We start from the raw sequence: 21687 nt of genomic DNA, 5'->3' as shown, positions 1-21687 counted from the left end.
TAATTATTGCTGAGAGAATTCTTGTGTAGGCCTGAATTTGAGGAAGAATGACCCTTCATTTCTTTGATTTTACAATCGCGTGCCTCATGAGCCATAGATGTCGAACTCTGATATTGATGTAAATTATGAGTATTTAGTTTTAATCGGTTATGAAAGCCAAGTAGCTCAAATGGTAGAGCATTGTGCAATGCACAAGATGTGGGTTCGACTCCCATGTTGGCCATTGAATACATGTGTTACATTAAAGACTAACTTGTGTTACTTTAAGGACATTCTATTGTTACATTAAAGACTAACTTGTGTTACTTGTCTTGGCTTTATGGAATTCATGTTCATCAGTTTCTTATCTCAACTAGAGCTTGGATTTATGGAATTCATGTTTTCACCATTGTGTGTCACTTAATTAATTGTAAAATTTGATCCTTTGTTAGTCTTGTATGAAGAGACTAGCAAAAATACGTGACATTCCATACAAATTTCTTTTCGATGTTAAGATCTGCTATTAGCTCATGGTTTTACTTTCCCGTGAATCTTGTATGAGATCGTCTCACACATGTGAGTATGTGACCAACTCTAATTCGTATGCATTGGTTTCCAAATATAAAGCAGTCTGATACTTTGTCATCTTAATTTTAGAAGAAGTTCTGCTTGTGGAAAGATGGAATTGCAAAAATAAGTTCCCTGCCATTTGGAGAACAATCTGAGTTTTTCCTCATAGTTACTTTTTAAGGTTGCTTAGATAGAAGCTCTGAAGCCTGTCGGAGTTACCAAAGTCGTTTTGGCTATCAATTATCAACCAGGGGTACTCTATGTTCCAAGATCTTGGTTGAATATGCCTCTTATTATAGAAATAAATATATAAATCGTTGCATCTTTGGACTGGTAATGTTGAACATCTTGAAGGACTTTGAGGCAAAGATTGGGATCAAAATTACTTGCTAGAAATAACTCGAATTTACTATAGAATTTACTAATGTTACAATAAAGACTAACTTTTGTTACTCTAAGGACAAACAAGTGTTACAATGAAGACCAACTTGTGTTACTTTAAGGAAATACACTAATCAAAGTCTATTATTTGCATAGCAGAGGTTTTCCCATATGCAAGGTATAGCAAATCCTGCCCAAATCCCAAAATTAAAGAAATCAGATTGCAAAATTTACTTAAATCACATTGCGACATTAACATAATCACATTTACTCGTCTATGTAGGACTTGAACCCACATCTTGTGCAATGGCACAATGCTCTACCTTTTGAGCTAATAGACGTTGATTTATCACAATTGACGGTTATACCACTAGTGTCAATTTAGTGATTACTTGGTGCAAAACTGAATTTTATCTCCTTATTTTTGCACACGGAAAAAACAGAGGAACTCCTAATATTGTACAAGTAAAGCAACAATATTATGAACTTGTGCAAAACAATGAAAATTCTTAACTATACTTAAACATTACTCCACTCTCACACAAGCTTCATTTGGTGGGTATGAGGCACGGGAGAGTAAAAGACAAGAAAGTTAAGACTTGAGAATTGTAGTCAAAGAATGACATGATATGTAATTCAATTAAACAATTATAGTAACATAACTAAGCTATTATTGTAACACGATCAAACCGTTATTGTAACACGAGAAAACCAGTATTCTAACAAAGTATACCCATTGTTGTAACACAAGAAAACCATTATTGTAACAAAGTATAACCGTTAAAATAACACACATATACGTAATCACGTTGCTCTACTATAAATGCCTCCTATATATAAACATCACAGTAATCCATGTTAAATTGAAACACATCTGATGTACAACCATTCATGCACAAAGAATACTAGGGATATTGACGCTTCGAATATTGGCCTTGTGTAGTAACTATGAAGCCGAGCCTGGCAACCTCTTTGTTGGAGGAATTCTAATGAGCTCAGGAACATGAATATGAACGGCAAGAAACTTAGAAGGCGTAGTGTTGGTGTGGAAACAAAGGCAAAGGTATGCATCGAGGACCTTAATCAAGTTTTCTATCTGGCGCTTTGAGCTAATAGACGTCATTGTACATATAAATGTTGTCGCATATTTCAAGTTCAGTTATTGAATAAAATAAGGATAGACTAAAAGAAAATGAACCCAAATATAGAGCACAGTACTGTGATACTAACCAGAATTTATAGCAAGTAACTTTTTACGTTAAAAAAGATAAACCAAAGTTGATATGAGCAACTCTCAATTATTTTGATCACAAAACAAATCTAATGCATAAACATGACCACTGAGTATTTCTACCATGCAGATTTGCATTGATCTTACTAGTAGCTACACAAATTGATGATGAATCATAGAAAATGCCAGAAAAAACATATGCAACTCTCCGCTACATGCCTAATGAAATAAACCTTTAGCGAAGATTTATGAGGAAAAACAGAAGCGATTGCAGCCATAACTAATGTAATGACAGCACAGAGAACACATAGTGATAACACCAACTAAGGTGACACGGACAATCTCAAAAATAAGTCCTTACCTTCTAAAAAGCTCAAATAGTGAAAAAATACAAATGGTGTTAGGAATTTGTGCCTTGAATTTGTGTCGAAGACGAAAATGCAAGAAGAGTGGTAGACCGAAAAGTAAAACAAGAAGAAAGGAAGTACCGAGCTCTTCGTGAGTCGAATGTATCACTGAATTCATGTTTGGTTTTTCTTGATTGTGTTGCTACGTTGACTTGCATTAGAATTGGGAAATTAGTGGATCACTGGATCTTGCTATTCTATTTTAATGTGTTCGGTTGTTACGTAGTACGTATGGTTTCGGTTTTAGGAAATTATTTATTTAATTTCCTATTGGTTTATTTCTTATTAGTCTAGATATTTTATCTTGGGTAGAATAAATATATAAAGACCCAAGTTTTATTCTAGGTTAATTAAGAGAGAGTTTTGAGAGCACAATAAAGAAGGTCGATTTGTGAGGTTCCTTCTGAAGAAGAAAACTCAGTTTGTTCCGAGCTCTATTATTGGTGTTCGTCTGTCTTTGAAGATCGAAGGAGTTTGTTCAGATCTTGGTAGGCCTCAAGATTATTTGTCCTTCGTCTTATTGGGGTAGTCTCTTTTGTTCCTTTGAGATTACTATATTTGTTGGTAGAATAGGGTATACTTTTGGCTCATATTGAGCGCGTGTGTACCGGTCTACTGTTGTACTATTTTCTCCACAATAGTGAAATTTGATCTCCTCGCGGGGGTGGACGTAGCAGTTATTTTCTTGGTGAACCACGTAAATCTTTGTGTCAACTTTATTTACATTCGTTATTTATTGTTCTTATCGCCTTATCAATTAACTATTTGGGTAACGGGACGCCTCCGTTACAACAATTGGCACCGAGCTAAGGTTACGATTTGGGATCGCAGCGTTAGTTGTGTTTTTTAGGCGTTATTTGGGTTTATTGATTTTCAGGTGAAAAGATGTCGTCTACGAATGTTTTGAATGTTGAGAAGTTCTTTGGGAGAAATAGTTTTGGGTGTGCGCGTTAAAGATGAGAGCTTTGCTTAGACAAAGAAGGCGTGGTCCGTTATCTCAAAGGCAAATTCAGCGGGTAGTTCGTCGATGCGGCAAAAAGACAGATGCGAGATGTAGTCTTGGAGGAGAAGGCTCATTCTTTAATTACGGTTATGTTTAGTGATCATGTTATGGTTGAGGTTGCCGATGAGGAAACCTGCTATAGGTTTGTGGTTGAAGTTGGAATCTTTGTATATGACAAAGACTCTAACCAACAAGTTGCTTCTTAAGCAGCGTTTGTTTGGTCTTCGTATGCAAGAAGGTACGTCTCTCAAGGACCATCTAGACCGTCTTAACTCTATTTTACTTGATCTTCGTAATTTAGATGTTAAGGTAGATGATGAGGATGCCGCCTTAATTTTGTTAGTTTCTTTACCAAGTTCGTTTGAGACTTTTGTGGAGTCGTTTGTTGTTGGTAAAGATTCTTTGACCCTAGAGGAAGTGAGGTCAGCGCTTCACACCAGGGATTTGCGCCGAGTAGCGTCAGGTGGTGTTGTAGACAGTAGTCCTGTAGGGCTTCTTGTGAATTCGGAGGGTTCTAGTAAGGGTAAAGCCAAGTCTAAGGGTCCTCGTAAGAATGTCGCAATTCTGCGCAAAGAACCGGTCATTGGAAAAATCGGTGTCCTAAGTTGAAGGAAGTGGTGTTTTAACATTTGCACAAAAGGTTGCTAAATACGATTCGAGGAAGATTATGCTCTCGTTGTTGATGTTGTTCCACGTTCTTCGGATAGTTGGATTTTGGATACGGGATGCGTTTATCATATGTGTCCTTTTAGGCAATGGTTTACTTCTTATGAAGCTTCACATGGGGTCAATGTTGCCATGGGTGATGGGTCTATTTGTGAAGTGCTTGGTGTTGGGACATTCGAGGTTAGGACATGTGATGGTGTTGTTATCTTCCTAGAAGGTGTTAGGCATGTTCCACGTTTGAAGAGAAATCTTGTATCACTTGGAATGTTAGTTGATCGGGGCTACGATTTTCAAGGTGATGGTGGATCGTTGTATACCTGGTAAGGGTTCTTGTTACTTGGAGGGGTGTTAAAGAAGGAACTATTTATGTCCTTCAAGGCATTGTCTTGTTTGTTGGAGCATCGGTAATCATTCTTCTGTCTCTCTCGAGTCTAAGTTGGGGCATATGCAACTTGGATATGTGAATGATACTTTGAAGCACATCCAGTTTGGGTCACTTGGTGATATTCTGGATAATTCGGGTTTGGATAGCTTTAGTGAGAATGGTAGTGTTGTGATAAGGTGGAGTCTATTCCGGTACAGGTCAAGCTACGGGGTTCTCAAGACAAGCTATCTACTTTTGTCTCTGCGCCTCAATGAGGGCGTGCGCCCCAAGAGGTGGGCGGTTTCGGCCCGGTGGAGTGTTTGTGGCTCTTGAAAGAGAGCCGTTTGGGACCTCGTAAGGGGTCATTTTTGAAACTTCGACGGGAGTTTATTCTTTGGAGCTTTTGAGTTGGACTATCTTGTCTAACAAATTTGTACCTTTGATGGAGGTAATTTGTGCTCGCTTAGAATGTTGTTTTTGTTTTGGTTTCGACTTGAGTTTTGTTGCCTTGGTGTAGGCATTTTTGTGGTGGTCATGACACCTAGTTTACTCAAGTGAGACATTTGTTTTGTTCGTGGCGTTTGTGTTCTTTTTGGGACAGTTTGGTACGACGGTACATTTAGCCATGTATTTTGGAGGGGATTTTGTTTTGGAGTCTTGTATGTGTTGTTTTGGTACACCGTTCCATCTTAGTGACATTTGGTGTCTCATATATTTGTGTTGGCGTTTGGTAGCTTTTGTCCTCTTCGGAGTTTGCTGCGTTTGGCCTTCCTATTGGTATATGAAGATATGTTGGGTACTTAGTACAATTGGTAATTTTCAGCTTACTACATTGGGTACTTTGTATATTGGTCACATTTGTTGCACACTCGATTCGTTTGTCCGTTTTGTGGGTTGTGTTCAAGTCAGTGGAGACTATCGGGACAGATAGTGACTTGAGGATCGATTCTGTTGAAGCTGATTTGGGTTTGTTTCTTCTATGTTTAGGTTCGTGTTTGAATAATTCAAGTCAAGGTGGAGATTTGTTAGGAATTTGTGCCTTGAATTTGTGTCGAAGACGAAAATGCAAGAAGAGTGGTAGACCGAAAAGTAAAACAAGAAGAAAGGAAGTACCGAGCTCTTCGTGAGTCGAATGTATCACTGAATTCATGTTTGGTTTTCTGGCTGATTGTGTTGCTACGTTGACTTGCATTAGAATTGGGAAATTAGTGGATCACTGGATCTTGCTATTCTATTTTAATGTGTTCGGTTGTTACGTAGTACGTATGGTTTCGGTTTTAGGAAATTATTTATTTAATTTCCTATTGGTTTATTTCTTATTAGTCTAGATATTTTATCTTGGGTAGAATAAATATATAAAGACCCAAGTTTTATTCTAGGTTAATTAAGAGAGAGTTTTGAGAGCATAATAAAGAAGGTCGATTTGTGAGGTTCCTTCTGAAGAAGAAAACTCAGTTTGTTCCGAGCTCTATTATTGGTGTTCGTCTGTCTTTGAAGATCGAAGGAGTTTGTTCAGATCTTGGTAGGCCTCAAGATTATTTGTCCTTCGTCTTATTGGGGTAGTCTCTTTTGTTCCTTTGAGATTACTATATTTGTTGGTAGAATAGGGTATACTTTTGGCTCATATTGAGCGCGTGTGTACCGGTCTACTGTTGTACTATTTTCTCCACAATAGTGAAATTTGATCTCCTCGCAGGGTGGACGTAGCCAGTTATTTTACTGGTGAACCACGTAAATCTTTGTGTCAACTTTATTTACATTCGTTATTTATTGTTCTTATCGCCTTATCAATTAACTATTTGGGTAACGGGACGCCTCCGTTACAACAAATGGGTTCTTCCAAAGAGGAAGGGCCGTTATTAAGGATTGTCAACTGGGCTAGCAAAGACTAACAAACGACATGCAAGCACTAATAACCATTATAATTACACACTTATAACACTAGAGTAACACTATTACGCAGTATAATAATAAAACTATATCACTATAATAACACACACATGCCATTATAATAACACACTTATAACATTAGAGTAACACGACTAAACTATTATCGTAACATACTTAAACCATTGTTGTCGCAAGTAAAACTCTTATCCATCATCGTAACACACTCACACCGTTAAAATAACACGCTTATATCATCATAATAACACAATTCATTCGAGTAACACAATTACGCTATTGTTCCAGTAGTCACTATTCGTTATTTATTCCAATATGTATAAAAGCAGTGAACATTTGTTTCACCAGTAGTACTAAAGTGCACAAAAAGCTTTATTAAAAAAAAACCAGTATATATCCTCAATTACTTGATCGATGTATTAAAACGATGAACAAAATTTAAAAAATACTGTATCAACCTACATTCAACAGGATGAAACGAGTTGTAAATCTTTGTTCTAGTGAACAAGCAATAAAATTATGTCCTTTATTCAGAGAAAATTTAGAGACAGTAACAGATTTTAGAATATGCAGGTTAAGGAATATAAGCAAATTAAGTTACATCAATTAATAATCAACTAGAACGAAGAATAACATCAAATACGTCGAAATAAGGTAAAATTATCTTCGAAAAAACAAATTTGATTGAAAAAAATCGCACACGAAGATAACGAACTCCAAAACGCTGATGCTAGGGCAATAATGAACTCAAAATCAATGGAAATCGATTGTCAATAATAAATTAATCACATAAACACCATAATTAAATCAAAAACTCGCATTTTTCAAGATATTTAAGAGTTCCTCCTTCGATCGTTCCCTACATTAAAGCAGAGGAAAAGTGAACTAGCTGCAAATTGAGTGAAAACATGATACGGGTGAGGATCCGGATAACACTACTCAAGTCTCGTTATTGTCGGGTTCGGAGTTTAGGGTTCGTAAGCTTGGTTACATACGATGGATTCATCTAAGTGCATGGTTTCTACAAGTCATTTAAGTGCCTTTTTAATTAGTCAATAAAGGGTGGTTATTGTCCATGTTTAGTGTGTCGTTTATTTCCATTCAATTTGGTATTTTATTTCCACTTTATTAAAGGGCATAATTAGCTAGTTACTTTCATCATTGATCATAATTAGCTAGTTGCTTTTAGAGATGGTCATGATTAGCTAGAGTTAATGGCCATAAATTGATTGTTTAAGTTTATCTTTAGTAGCCCTTTGGAGTCTTTGAACGGCTGCCTTCTTAGACTATTTATAGTCTTGGATTGTTTGTACTTCATCATTGAAAAATATTAAGAAAAGAACACTTGTGTTTTTATTGTTTTGGGAGTGTAGTTTACATACCAAAATTCAGTTAGTTTTCGACGCGATTCGAGTCTAACTAGATTGTTTCTCAATAGGTCTTGAGTTCAATCAACCCCATTGACAAATTATAGGTCTAGTTTGTCAAATATCCTTACAAATCAGATCGGGTCGTACCTAGTACGTTCGGATCTTGTTTGTTCTTTCTTTGTTTCCGCTGCACTCATACGAGTTTTATTCTCTCGAGTAAAATTCGTATCATAAGTGGTATCACATGATTTTGTTTATGAGTCCGTTCTAATGTTAGTAATAGTCGTCTTTGATCCCGGCGGATTGAAGCGACATGAATTGAGGTCAATTCCTTTCGAAGGGGGAAGTGATGATACGGGTGAGGATCCGGATAACACTACTCAAGTCTCGTTATTGTCGGGTTCGGAGTTTAGGGTTCGTAAGCTTGGTTACATACGATGGATTCATCTAAGTGCATGGTTTCTACAAGTCATTTAAGTGCCTTTTTAATTAGTCAATAAAGGGTGGTTATTGTCCATGTTTAGTGTGTCGTTTATTTCCATTCAATTTGGTATTTTATTTCCACTTTATTAAAGGGCATAATTAGCTAGTTACTTTCATCATTGATCATAATTAGCTAGTTGCTTTTAGAGATGGTCATGATTAGCTAGAGTTAATGGCCATAAATTGATTGTTTAAGTTTATCTTTAGTAGCCCTTTGGAGTCTTTGAACGGCTGCCTTCTTAGACTATTTATAGTCTTGGATTGTTTGTACTTCATCATTGAAAAATATTAAGAAAAGAACACTTGTGTTTTTATTGTTTTGGGAGTGTAGTTTACATACCAAAATTGAGTTAGTTTTAAACGCGATTGAGTCTAACTAGATTGTTTCTCAATAGGTCTTGAGTTCAATCAACCCCATTGACAAATTATAGGTCTAGTTTGTCAAATATCCTTACAAATCAGATCGGGTCGTACCTAGTACGTTCGGATCTTGTTTGTTCTTTCTTTGTTTCCGCTGCACTCATACGAGTTTTATTCTCTCGAGTAAAATTCGTATCAAAGATCTATTGAGTCTACCTTCTTAGGGTGAGTCTGTCCTATCATCTTGGACCGTCATATCTCTTAAGATCAACGACTCAGATTGATTAAAAACATGTGATACCACTTATGATACGAATTTTACTCGAGAGAATAAAACTCGTATGAGTGCAGCGGAAACAAAGAAAGAACAAACAAGATCCGAACGCATTTCAGGTACGACCCGATCTGATTTGTAAGGATATTTGACAAACTAGACCTATAATTTGTCAATGGGGTTGATTGAACTCAAGACCTATTGAGAAACAATCTAGTTAGACTCAATCGCGTCTTTAAAACTAACTCGAATTTTGGTATGTAAACTACACTCCCAAAACAATAAAAACACAAGTGTTCTTTTCTTAATATTTTTCAATGATGAAGTACAAACAATCCAAGACTATAAATAGTCTAAGAAGGCAGCCGTTCAAAGACTCCAAAGGGCTACTAAAGATAAACTTAAACAATCAATTTATGGCCATTAACTCTAGCTAATCATGACCATCTCTAAAAGCAACTAGCTAATTATGATCAATGATGAAAGTAACTAGCTAATTATGCCCTTTAATAAAGTGGAAATAAAATACCAAATTGAATGGAAATAAACGACACACTAAACATGGACAATAACCACCCTTTATTGACTAATTAAAAAGGCACTTAAATGACTTGTAGAAACCATGCACTTAGATGAATCCATCGTATGTAACCAAGCTTACGAACCCTAAACTCCGAACCCGACAATAACGAGACTTGAGTAGTGTCTGGGGTAGGGGATGTACCTTGTTTGTTCAGCAATGGCAAGAGTTTGTTGTGGCTGGTGGATGTTTGGCATGGGTGCGACGGGCCAGATACTCAGATGGCAGGTGTTCGTCGTCTTTGTTTTCAATGAAGTCGCAGGCGTAATGTTCTGAGTTAATAGGCAACCTTAATTCTTGATAATAATATGTTAATGTAAATATTTAATCATAGTGCTCCTTTTTGTTGGGCAGCATTTATTATTTTGCATTTGGATTATAATCAGATGTTTTAATAGAAGAAGCAATGTATACTTTCTTTTTAGCTCCCTCGTTGCAAATCACATGGTTAATTAACATTGACTTTCTTTGCTAATGTATATGACGATCTTATGAATTTGAACGATGTGGGGATTAGGAGTGGCTAGCCCGAGCATGAAAATTTCGAAGCTCTTAGTTAATATTTTCGATACTATTTTTAAATTTACATTGTACCATTATCCATTCGTTCTCCTAACCTCGACTAGATTCTAACTTTGCAATTAAAATCGTCTAGAGTAGGGGTTAAGAAAAGTATCTAGCAAGATAAATGAGTGTATCTAGCAAGGCAAAGACATGTATCTAACAATCTAAAGAAGTGTATCTAGCTTGCTGGAGATATGTATCTAGCAAGATAAAGGAGTGTACCTAACAATCTAAATGAGTGTATTTAGCTTCCTATAGATGTGTATACAACAAGGTAAAGGAGTATATATATCAAGGTAAATGACCGTATCTTAGTAAGGTATCTAGTAACGTAATAATGTGTATCTAGATAGCTAAAAGAATGTATCTATTAACTTGAACGAGTATAGCTAAAAGAATGTATCTAATAACTTAAACGAGTGTATTGAGATAGTTAAAAGAATGTATATAGTAACTTAAAAGTGTATCTAGCTAGCTAAAGTTATGTATCTAGTAACTTAAACGAATGTATCTAGGTACCTAAAGGAAATGTATCTAATAACTTTAAAAAATGTATCTAGCAAACTACATGTATGTATTTAGTAATTTAAACGAGTGTATCTAAGAACTTTGTTCACAGTAATGAAGTATTGTAATCATACTGTATTGTTGGTTTTTGAAAATGAGGTTCATGGCATAAACTATAGCCATTGTAAGGAGTACAACAAACATCTTATTTGTGTATTTGTGAATCTTCAAGGAGGTTGAGAAGTGGGTAATCTTCATGAAGCTCTTATTCTGACAACTTATCATTCTCCTCTTACGGCGTCCTTAGAGCTTCAGCAGCCTGCATGCGCCAGTATAACATTCAATCCAACATTTATTTATTACAAACCCGGGTTTTAATAATTCGATCTATAATAATGTGAATGGAACTGCAAATTCAAGTTATGTGTAGTGCCGCTCAATGACTATACCAAATCCGATGGATCAGAAAAATTGAAATTTTACTTACAATGGTTTCCTGATAAAGAATAGATCCAAGCTTCTCCAAAACTTCTTTCAACTCTACACTTCCATTGATAGTTGGTAGTTCAACTACTCCTTTCACCACCACCAAAATGGTGATCTGCAAAAAAGATGGAGCATAATGCCATTGCATGAAAGTATGAAACTATGAAAGCTATAGCTGGATAAATGGGTCAAATATATGAAACCATAGACAAATCAATTATAGATAACTCGTAATGGAAGTTGCATCGATTATTTATTAATTCGAGTCCTTTGGTTGAAGACACTAAAATGTTGGTATTTCTTTGGAGATCACAATTAAAATTGTACAATAGTTAAAACTTAAAATGAGCGATAAATCGCGTTTATAATTTAATCAACCACATAGTTTTGTGAGTCATTTTTGTAACACCCCCTCATACCAAGGTACCTTACCAGGACTACCCAAGCATGAAAGGCTGTTACTATCTCGGTTGCCCGAGGTTAGTATATATCAAAAGCGTCCGTCCTAAACATATTTATTAGAAGTACTGTAAAGTATTAATGTTTACAACAATCCAAATCCAAACCAAAACCAGTAAAGTAAATACAACTGAGGACAACTACAAAATCATAGCTAAGACTCATGACTGTGACACTACAACTGGTGATGACGACTTCCCCATGACCGCCCAAGCTCACCAAATGCAACACCTGTCAAGTCTGCTCACCATCCCCGAATGGATCACCGCAGGTTTTACAAAACAACAACAACGGGGTCAGTACCATTCAATCAATGTAAGACAAACAAACAATGTAACCGACTGATCATCCTCCATAGTAACCGACTACGCACCAAAGTGTGTAGCCCTGCCAGATTACCCATCGCAACAGGTAATCCACTCCGATGGGTGACCGCAGACCCATCCCCACCAAGTCCGGCTCATCAACGAGCGACTAACAATCCCCTGTCCCTTAATGTGCACATCCCCTCCCGTGACGGGTTCCACGGAGGGCGAACTAGGGTGTGAAGCCACTCCCATAAGTGACTCCACCACAATCACACAACACCACAAAGATCACGGTTTGTCACAACACCACAACCGTCACAACACAACCACATCACCACCGTCATCACAACACCCATACTCCGATGATCAACAGATAACAACAATTACAACACAAGCACAGTTTTAAATCAATTAACAGTAACTGAGTAGGGAAACCCTACCTTTTCGCAATCCGCTACGCTGCAATCAATCATACAAATGCACAACTAGTAACACATCATCACCTACAACAACGATAATCAACAATCAACGACATATGATGACCAAAACCCTAAACTCCCAAATTAACCAAATTAGGGTTTGTTAACTTATAAGAATGACAATAGATGAGCAAGTATAAGACACTTACTACGGCGATTGACACGGAATGAGATGCTAGAACCCACAATCGACAACCTTTGACTTGGAATTGATGAAGATGATTAGAGGATAATGAACGTAGTTTATGTTTTTGGGGAGAAATGATTTTAGAAACTGACGAACGCCGATATATAACCTCTAATCATTTTAACCAAAATCGCGGAAATAATACTCGTCAGGCCGGATACTCGGTCGAGTAAAGTGTATACTCGGCCGAGTATCCTCTACTCGGTCGAGTATTCACCATGCTCGGCCGAGTATTCCTCGGCAGAACCCAAACAAACTACACTCCTGACACTACTCGGCCGAGTAGGCTCTACTCGGTCGAGTACTTAGCTTATAAAAATCCGTAGTATTACAATCTTCCCCCCTTAAAAAGAACTTCGTCCCCGAAGTTCCAACCCAACCTATAAAACCTGGACACCTAACACTAACTCCACAAACCACTCTTCATTCCACCATATGGCTCACGATATCGTCTCAACTATAGCATAGGCTCCTAATACTGACTCCATAACATTACCGAATTAATAACCACAATATAATATTGCCAACTCTGTCTCACTTCTATAACACTCACTAGCACTCAATACCAAGACAATCCACAAAAGAAGATCAACCATCAAAACGGAATGTTACATTCTACCACCCTTAAAAGGAACTTCGTCCTCGAAGTTTACTCACACTCATCAACATCATCATCCAGCTACCAAAACTCTCGAACTCATAAATATCATCATCCACTTTTATCAACACTATCGAAAAAATTCTCACACTCCTAAACATCGAACTACTACAAGCACAACCATGGCCTTTTAACACTATCAACCACTATATGTACCCATCCATTCCTTATGCTACACCAACACTCTACGTCCAGTAATATGGCCTTTTAACACTATCAACCACTATATGTACCCATCCATTCCTTATGCTACACCAACACTCTACGTCCAGTAATATTACGACATGCACAACCCTCAAACGCTCTTTGTCGCATCCTACTCCTCTTAAGACACGTGTTACGTCCTCGTAACTCACTAATACTAGGTCCTTAGCTATACCTCTCATTATCTTCATCACCACCACATGTGAAAGATACCCTCCTATAATCTATACACTTACTATTCCTATATCCAAGGCTCTCTTAAACAGTTTTCATACCTCAACTCATTCTGCGCTCCATCTAATCAAAACCACACAATCCTGATCATAACAAACACTCTAACTCTTCCACATTACCGCGACATGACATACCTCTCTATATAAACTATATAAAACTCTTATCTCTAAAAGCATAACTCACGATCCACACTTGTTACGTACACTCACACTAGATCCTCAAGTTCCTTTCTTTCATTACCGCAAGACTCGTACATAACTTAACACGACACTAATTACCCAACACCGTACACTCACTGTCTCAACAAGGATTATGAACCACCTGCATATATCAGATCATTACCACACATGTTCTACGAACCACTTGTCATTACCATGTCTACCAAAGCCTCATCTAGAACAAGATCAAAATTACTGTAACAACCTATCACAACTGTGTCCCATCAACAGAATATCACTATACCATGACAACAACGAAAACATATACAACTCTCTTTCATATCATACTCTACCCTCATTCCCAAACTGAAACTGGTAAGAAACATCAACAAACAAAACAACAGTCTACATGTCTAACCGAAACTCACAAGAAACAACAGCAACAAAACAACAATCTATGCATAACTGGTTTGTACTTTCGAAACTCAAATCGTAACCACCCTGTATACTCCACTACAACCGGTGATGGCATCGCAACATCGCCACCAACAGCCGCACCGCAGCGCGAAAATGTCCGCATCACAACACGAATTACCGTGCCCGGATCACCACCCAAGGCACAACAACCACATCACACCCACATATAATTCCCACAAACACTGACTCAGTATAACTCTCCGGACAAGAAAACTTACTCAAAACTGCTTTATTCGATCATAACACATATTATACGAAATAAACATACAAGAATCTCATGCATATCATCCATACCTTTTCACGGAATAAACATGTATCATCAATACACATACGATTTTAACTATCCATGCCAGATCAATCAAATTATTTCCTTTTGAACCTCATTCCATTAGATTGTCGTACCCAACATATATCACAAACATTCGTATAACAACTTTATGACTATCACACCATACCGCTTCTCGTGAGGTCGGAACCTCACACAAACATTTATACACATCATAGACCCATAATCACATCCAACTAGTCAATCCTGATCACGTAAGTTACCACCTGATAAAAGTTACCTCTCACCCGAGCTTAACTCGTACACCCCTCATAACATATTCTCCCATTCGCATAACCATCACCCCTTGCCAAATGTAACCATACCATTAATACTCAACTACTAACAACCGCCTCATATGACCACATCTTATACTCTCTCACAACCCTACATATCAATCTGGTCTCTACAAAATCGACCTCATTAGAACAACTAGCTTCCCTAAAGTAACATCATCCTCAACCACTAGTGACAATACTATGACAACAACATCCTTCATGTGACTACTCTCTTACTATCACTTCTTAATATCACAATCCGTTTCATCTCTTTGGTTAGCATCCCAAATAACGAACATCAAATCCATCAACAAAATTTACCCCAACGTTATTCCCAATTCTATCCTTTATCATATTGTTACCTAACTCTCCGCCACAATCACAGATCGTGCAAACACTCTACCAGCTTCTTCTTCCCTTAATACCTCGAAACTCACGGCTAACATATCGTCCTACTCTTCTATATAACTATTAATTCACACCCTCTAGTGAGGCTATCGTACATTTCCATGATTCCTTACTTTCATGTCCCATAACTTTGGTCAACGTTCTCTCACTTACTTTCGTCCAATAATAACGATTAATAAATCATCTCCATCCTTCTCTACCTAACCCTTTAGTAATATGATTACCTTCTTGTTACTCCACGACTCACATTCCATTAATTCATATCAATTTCTTCTCATTCTTTCCTTATTACTTATCCCCTCTCATCTCGCTTCTCACACTCCCTTCTCACATACAAGTCCACACACCAACGGTTACTCTTCAATAGATCGTATCTCCCTTTCGTATCTCTAGAACCCAAAGTTCACCTCATGCCGTTAATTGTCCAAGGAATTTCACACTAGGCTCACCTCCATATATTCCAAATTCCCAAACTCAACCACTATCTACCCATCGCGGCATAACTCGATCTCATTACGCATCATTCATTTTCGTCCCTCTATAACGACCTTTCATCACACATAATCCTAACTAACACAATCCTAACCATTTCCCTCTATAAATCCTTACACATCCCAATATTCTACTAGTCGTATCCCTCGCCTCAATCTTTAATTCTCACGTTTCTTTAAACTTACACCACTTTTGCCCATATATGTACTTACTTTTATATTACTCAACACACGACTATCTTACTCACCATACCTCACAAAACATGCTCTTTACCTCGATTAACTCATCAATCTTCCCTCTCTTTTGTTTCCACTATCCCTCACGACCACAAATAACTCATGTCCTTTCTATCCAACACGTACTCCTTACAAGCCGGCATTCTCCTTATCATAACATTGGGTAACTTACGTATCAAGACCGTCACATATATAAAAGAATGCATTAAGACTCAAAACGTACATGTGTACATACCCTAGAACTCAAAACAATGTAAGAGCATAGCTACCGACTCAAAACAAAGGTAAGAACATAACTACCGACTCAAAATTAAGGTGAAAATATAGCCACCGACACAAAATAGCCGCCCACTGAGGTACTCGGTCGAGTACATAACATACTAGGTCGATTACAGGATACTCGGTCGAGTAACTATATTACTCGGCCGAGTTTTCGACTCCAGAAGCGAACGTAATTGTCGTAGAAGGATTACTCGGTCGAGTATTGGGAATACTCGGCCGAGTAGACCTTACTCGGTCGAGTATGAGACTACTCGGCCGAGTTCATGACTCCAGACGCTAAACAGTATTATCACAGAGAGATTACTCGGCCGAATATGGAATACTCGGTCGAGTATAAAAGATACTCGGTCGAGTATCGGCGCAGTTCTCAGCACCGTCCATTTTTCGTAAAACAGTCATATCTCACTCGTTACTTGGTCATTTTGGGCGTGTGACCTATCGTTAGAATCGTAAGAGGACAAGCTATCACCTCAACTTGGAATCACAGCAATATCATTTCTAGAACTCGACTTATGTCAGTTTTAAGACAACCCTTCCGTAATCGATCTTTATACAAATCAAGTTTCCTAAGCCAAAACAACTTGAACATACATAAGGCAACAAAAACAACTCAATACTTCAAGAAACCAGTATACAAGTGAACTCTTATCATACGTTCATGTATATAGACACCTGCCCGTAACCATATGCTACTACCAGCAATCAAGCATTAACATCATCATGATTATGTACGCTTGTTCCACTACCCTTTTGAAAGCCACATAATAAACACTTAACATGCCAACATATTTCATACCAAATCCGTTTCAACAAGTTTCACCATGTCTTACACATGTTTCCACACATCTCACTTCCTTTCACATGATTCAACCATTCAAGTTCCACATACCACACACACGCATCGAAAAGACTCACAACAAATTCCCCCTGGTGACCGGCTTGAGATTGTGAGGGCCATAGTGCGACTTCGGGACGTCTCCCAAGTCTTTGCGGCAGCTCCAAACAACTCTCCCCGGGTTCATTTTATTTAGACTCCCTAAGTTCATTGGGTTCATTTGTTTTAGGTGCCGGAATCGTCGGCTCTGATACCACTTTGTAACACCCCCTCATACCAAGGTACCTTACCAGGACTACCCAAGCATGAAAGGTCACATTACTATCTCGGTTGCCCGAGGTTAGTATATATCAAAAGCGTCCGTCCTAAACATATTTATTAGAAGTACTGTAAAGTATTAATGTTTACAACAATCCAAATCCAAACCAAAACCAGTAAAGTTAATACAACTGAGGACAACTATAAAATCATAGCTAAGACTCATGACTGTGACACTACAACTGGTGATGACGACTTCCCCATGACCGCCCAAGCTCACCAAATGCAACACCTGTCAAGTCTGCTCACCATCCCCGAATGGATCACCGCAGTTTTACAAAACAACAACAACGGGGTCGTACCATTCAATCAATGTAAGACAAACAAACAATGTAACCGATTGATCATCCTCCATAGTAACCGACTACACACCAAAGTGTGTAGCCCCGCGATTACCCATCGCAACAGGTAATCCACTCCGCCGATGGGTGACCGCACCCATCCCCACCAAGTCCAGCTCATCAACGAGCGACTAACAATCCCTGTCCCTTAATGTGTACATCCCCTCCCGTGACGGGTTCCACGGAGGGCGAACTAGGGTGTGAAGCCACTCCCGCAAGTGACTCCACCACAATCACACAACACCACAGCATCACAGCTGTCACAACACCACAACCGTCACAACACAACCACATCACCATCGTCATCACAACACCCATACTCCGATGATCAACAGATAACAACAATTACAACACAAGCACAGTTTTAAATCAATTAACAGTAACTGAGTAGGGAAACCCTACCTTTTCGCAATCCGCTACGCTGCAATCAATCATACAAATGCACAACTAGTAACACATCATCACCTACAACAACGATAATCAACAATCAACGACATATGATGACCAAAACCCTAAACTCCCAAATTAACCAAATTAGGGTTTGTTAACTTATAAGAATGACAATAGATGAACAAGTATAAGACACTTACTACGGCGATTGACACGGAATGAGATGCTAGAACCCACAATTGACAACCTTTGACTTGGAATTGATGAAGATGATTAGAGGATAATGAACGTAGTTTATGTTTTTGGGGAGAAATGATTTTAGAAACTGACGAACGCTGATATATAACCTCTAATCATTTTAACCAAAATCGCGGAAATAATACTCGTCAGGCCGGATACTCGGTCGAGTAAAGTGTATACTCGCCGAGTATCTCTACTGGTCGAGTATTCACCATACTCGGCCGAGTATTCCTCGGCATAACCCAAACAAACTACACTCCTGACACTACTCGGCCGAGTAGGCTCTACTCGGTCGAGTACTTAGCTTATAAAAATCCGTAGTATTACAATTTTTATCTACTCCCCTCTATTTCAAGGCCGAACACAGAGTGATTGATGCACTCCTGCAAATAGCTATATAGAGATAGGATACAGTCGTCGATACACTACACCCTACTGTACTAAACAGCACAGGAAGAACATGGTGACTCGGGATGAAAATTCAATCAAATATTACAATTAAAATCATAACAATCATAATCTAATAGAAAGAAGTATGTAGAGAATCATTTAATTCGTATGCATTGAAAGTTGTTTTTCATATTTATTTTTTTGCCATTCATCTGTTCAAACTTGCTCGTCATATAAGATTAAATAAAATGCTTAAATGGGTGGGAATGTGATGAGACTTTTAAAGATCACTGAATAAAAGGAGAGATAAGAACTCAATAAGATTATAAACAACTTCAGCATGCATTAAGAAGCTAATTGAAGTACCAAAGCAAGGAAAGCAGACCAAACACCATACTAGTTCTTAGTGCATACCAGGGTAAAAGTCGACCGTTCTACCCGAATGTTCTTAACATCAAACGCAAAACTTAAATGGATTACTTTTGAAGAAGACATGCTAATTTCTAAGTTGTCTTATACGACAATGAGGCGATCACATGAAAGATTAGCCTTGAAACCCGGAACACTTTTGGAAAGGCATGAGAGTTATTGCCTGACATGCAGATTGAACAATTCATGCTATGGATGATCATAAACCACCAAAAAAAAGGACAGTCCAATATCTAAGAAGATTGAATTGAAACGCCTAAAATGCTATACAAAATTATTCCTTTTCCAGCATGGTTGTTCTACAAAACAGCCATATTGACGGAGTCCAATATATGGAGCTATTAATGTTATCATTTCAAAGCCTCTGCGCATACAGAGCGATTCAAAGCCTTCTCAATTTTCATTTGTATTACCCCAGGATGCAATGGTATCATACTTTAAGAACTAAAACTGTAAATTTTGATTCCTGCATTTTTCGCATTTATTTGCTGGCCAACATAAATTTGTTGGATTATTTTTTACTGGTGATGTACTTGCCAAAGAAGCTGCTTCAGTGAGACTAAAATCACACTTATCACCAGTAATCGGTAACTTTTTACTGTTAAAGTTTTTAGCTTTCGAGTTTCGACATCCTATACTAAAACCCAAATCAGAGATATTAACCAGCAGCTATACAGTCAAGGTTATACAGTAAATAACAATAATTATGTAGATGTTGGACATACCACACCGCCACACTAGTAACTTAGACAAGGCTCTAATATAAGATATATGGGATATAATGGCCCGAAAATCCCAGAGTGTATCAAGGGACTAACTTCCTCGAGCTCAAAATTGCTAGTAGCGCTTAGATATTCTTGGCATAGCACACTTCTGCTTTCGATCATGAAAGAGCCTCAGGATGATTGTTGCAGTCTCTTCAATGGCTTTGCTAGTCACCTCTGCATGCAAATTAATAAAATGTATGACGATGTTGAAATGTCGGTTTTTAAAATTTTCGATTACAGATAGAACAAATACATATGTTACTACCACATACACATGGTATTACTTGTGTATCTAGTAGTAATACCACGTGTATCTAAGATGCTATTTTGTGTATCCATGTTCTAAAGATTAACTACCACTACCCACCAGCAGCACCTACCGCTAGCACAACCACCACCATCATCCCTAAACTAACCCCACAACCAGTCCTGTTCCCGCCATCAGCCCTGATAGCCCCTTAAACCCGTATCAGCAACATCACCATCGGAATCTGAGGTGCGCCGACCACTAAATCCACCAATTCAACACACCCGACCACTACATAACATTCGACACATTACCTCACCCATTCTGCCACCATTCCGAGCCACTCACAACCACCCACAAACACCACACATTGTCGCCAATTTTCCTTGGCCAACAGAAACACAAAACATTAGCAAGAATAAAATTTCAGTCAAGCCATTGAACTGTGCGACAATTACGAAATTAACGCATAGATATAACAAATTAATAGACCAGGACTATTTACTTAGTTTAAATCAATTAAAATTCCAATACAAATCGTCAATTAACGCATAGATATGGAACATTATTCACAACGTAATAAGAGTATCCAGAAAAACTCAAAAAATTCATAGAAATGGATAGGTAAGCAGCAAAAATCCAATCACACCCCAACGATTCACAAATTAACGCTTAAATATACCTAAGTTAATAAAAAAAATCAGGAAAAATGATAAAAAAGAGAGATTAATGAAAACTAGGAGAATAATTAGGGTTATCCTTCTTCAAATTAAGTTAAATTTGGGGGAAATTTTAAAACTATGGATATAATTAATCAAAATATGATAATAATTACGAAATTAAAGAAACTTACATGAAATTTGATCGAAAATGGAGGATTGGTGCGATGAATTTGAGCAGAACTCGATCAAAATTGTGGTTTTGTGCGAAAGAGTGCGAGAGAGAGCGAGCATCCGGCATCTGATCATGGTCGTCGGATGACGGTGGTCAGAGGACAGCGGTCGGAGGAGGAGGTGTATGTGAGCGGCGTGAGAGATTGGAAAGGTTTGTGAGAGTGAGAGTGAGAGTGAGAGTGAGGTTGGGGTTTGTATGACTTAAACGAGCGTCTAATCTTGGTCGTTCATTATTTAATCTGAAGGGTTTGTATTTAGTTCGTAGGTTCGCACCGAACTTTAAGTTCGCACGAGATCCTATTTCTATATATATATATATATATATATATATATATATATATATATATATATATATAGGGTCGGGGTCAGGTGCGAACTAAAGTATGGTGCGAACCGTACGAACTAACCCAAATCAATAAAACACGCGCTGACATTCAATTATTCATATCCTCTTCCCGACACACATGCCATAACCACACTCTCTCTCCTTCTCCTTATCCCCCCTTCCCACTCAACCGTTAG

The 21687-nt window shown here is 37.9% G+C and overlaps 1 long non-coding RNA gene across 1 annotated transcript; it reads right to left on the bottom strand.

Moving 5' to 3' along the window:
* Nucleotides 1-10696: 10696 nt before the first annotated feature.
* Nucleotides 10697-21376, bottom strand: LOC141627110 (uncharacterized). Its single transcript, XR_012536672.1, has 3 exons — nucleotides 21126-21376; nucleotides 19984-20199; nucleotides 10697-11245 (listed from the first exon to the last, which is right to left on the bottom strand). It is a non-coding gene; the product is annotated as an uncharacterized LOC141627110 (long non-coding RNA).
* Nucleotides 21377-21687: the final 311 nt, after the last annotated feature.

Source organism: Silene latifolia, chromosome Y (assembly GCF_048544455.1).
Source record: "Silene latifolia isolate original U9 population chromosome Y, ASM4854445v1, whole genome shotgun sequence".
Classification (NCBI taxonomy): Eukaryota; Viridiplantae; Streptophyta; class Magnoliopsida; order Caryophyllales; family Caryophyllaceae; genus Silene; species Silene latifolia.
This window is presented reverse-complemented; position numbering and strand designations above follow the sequence as displayed.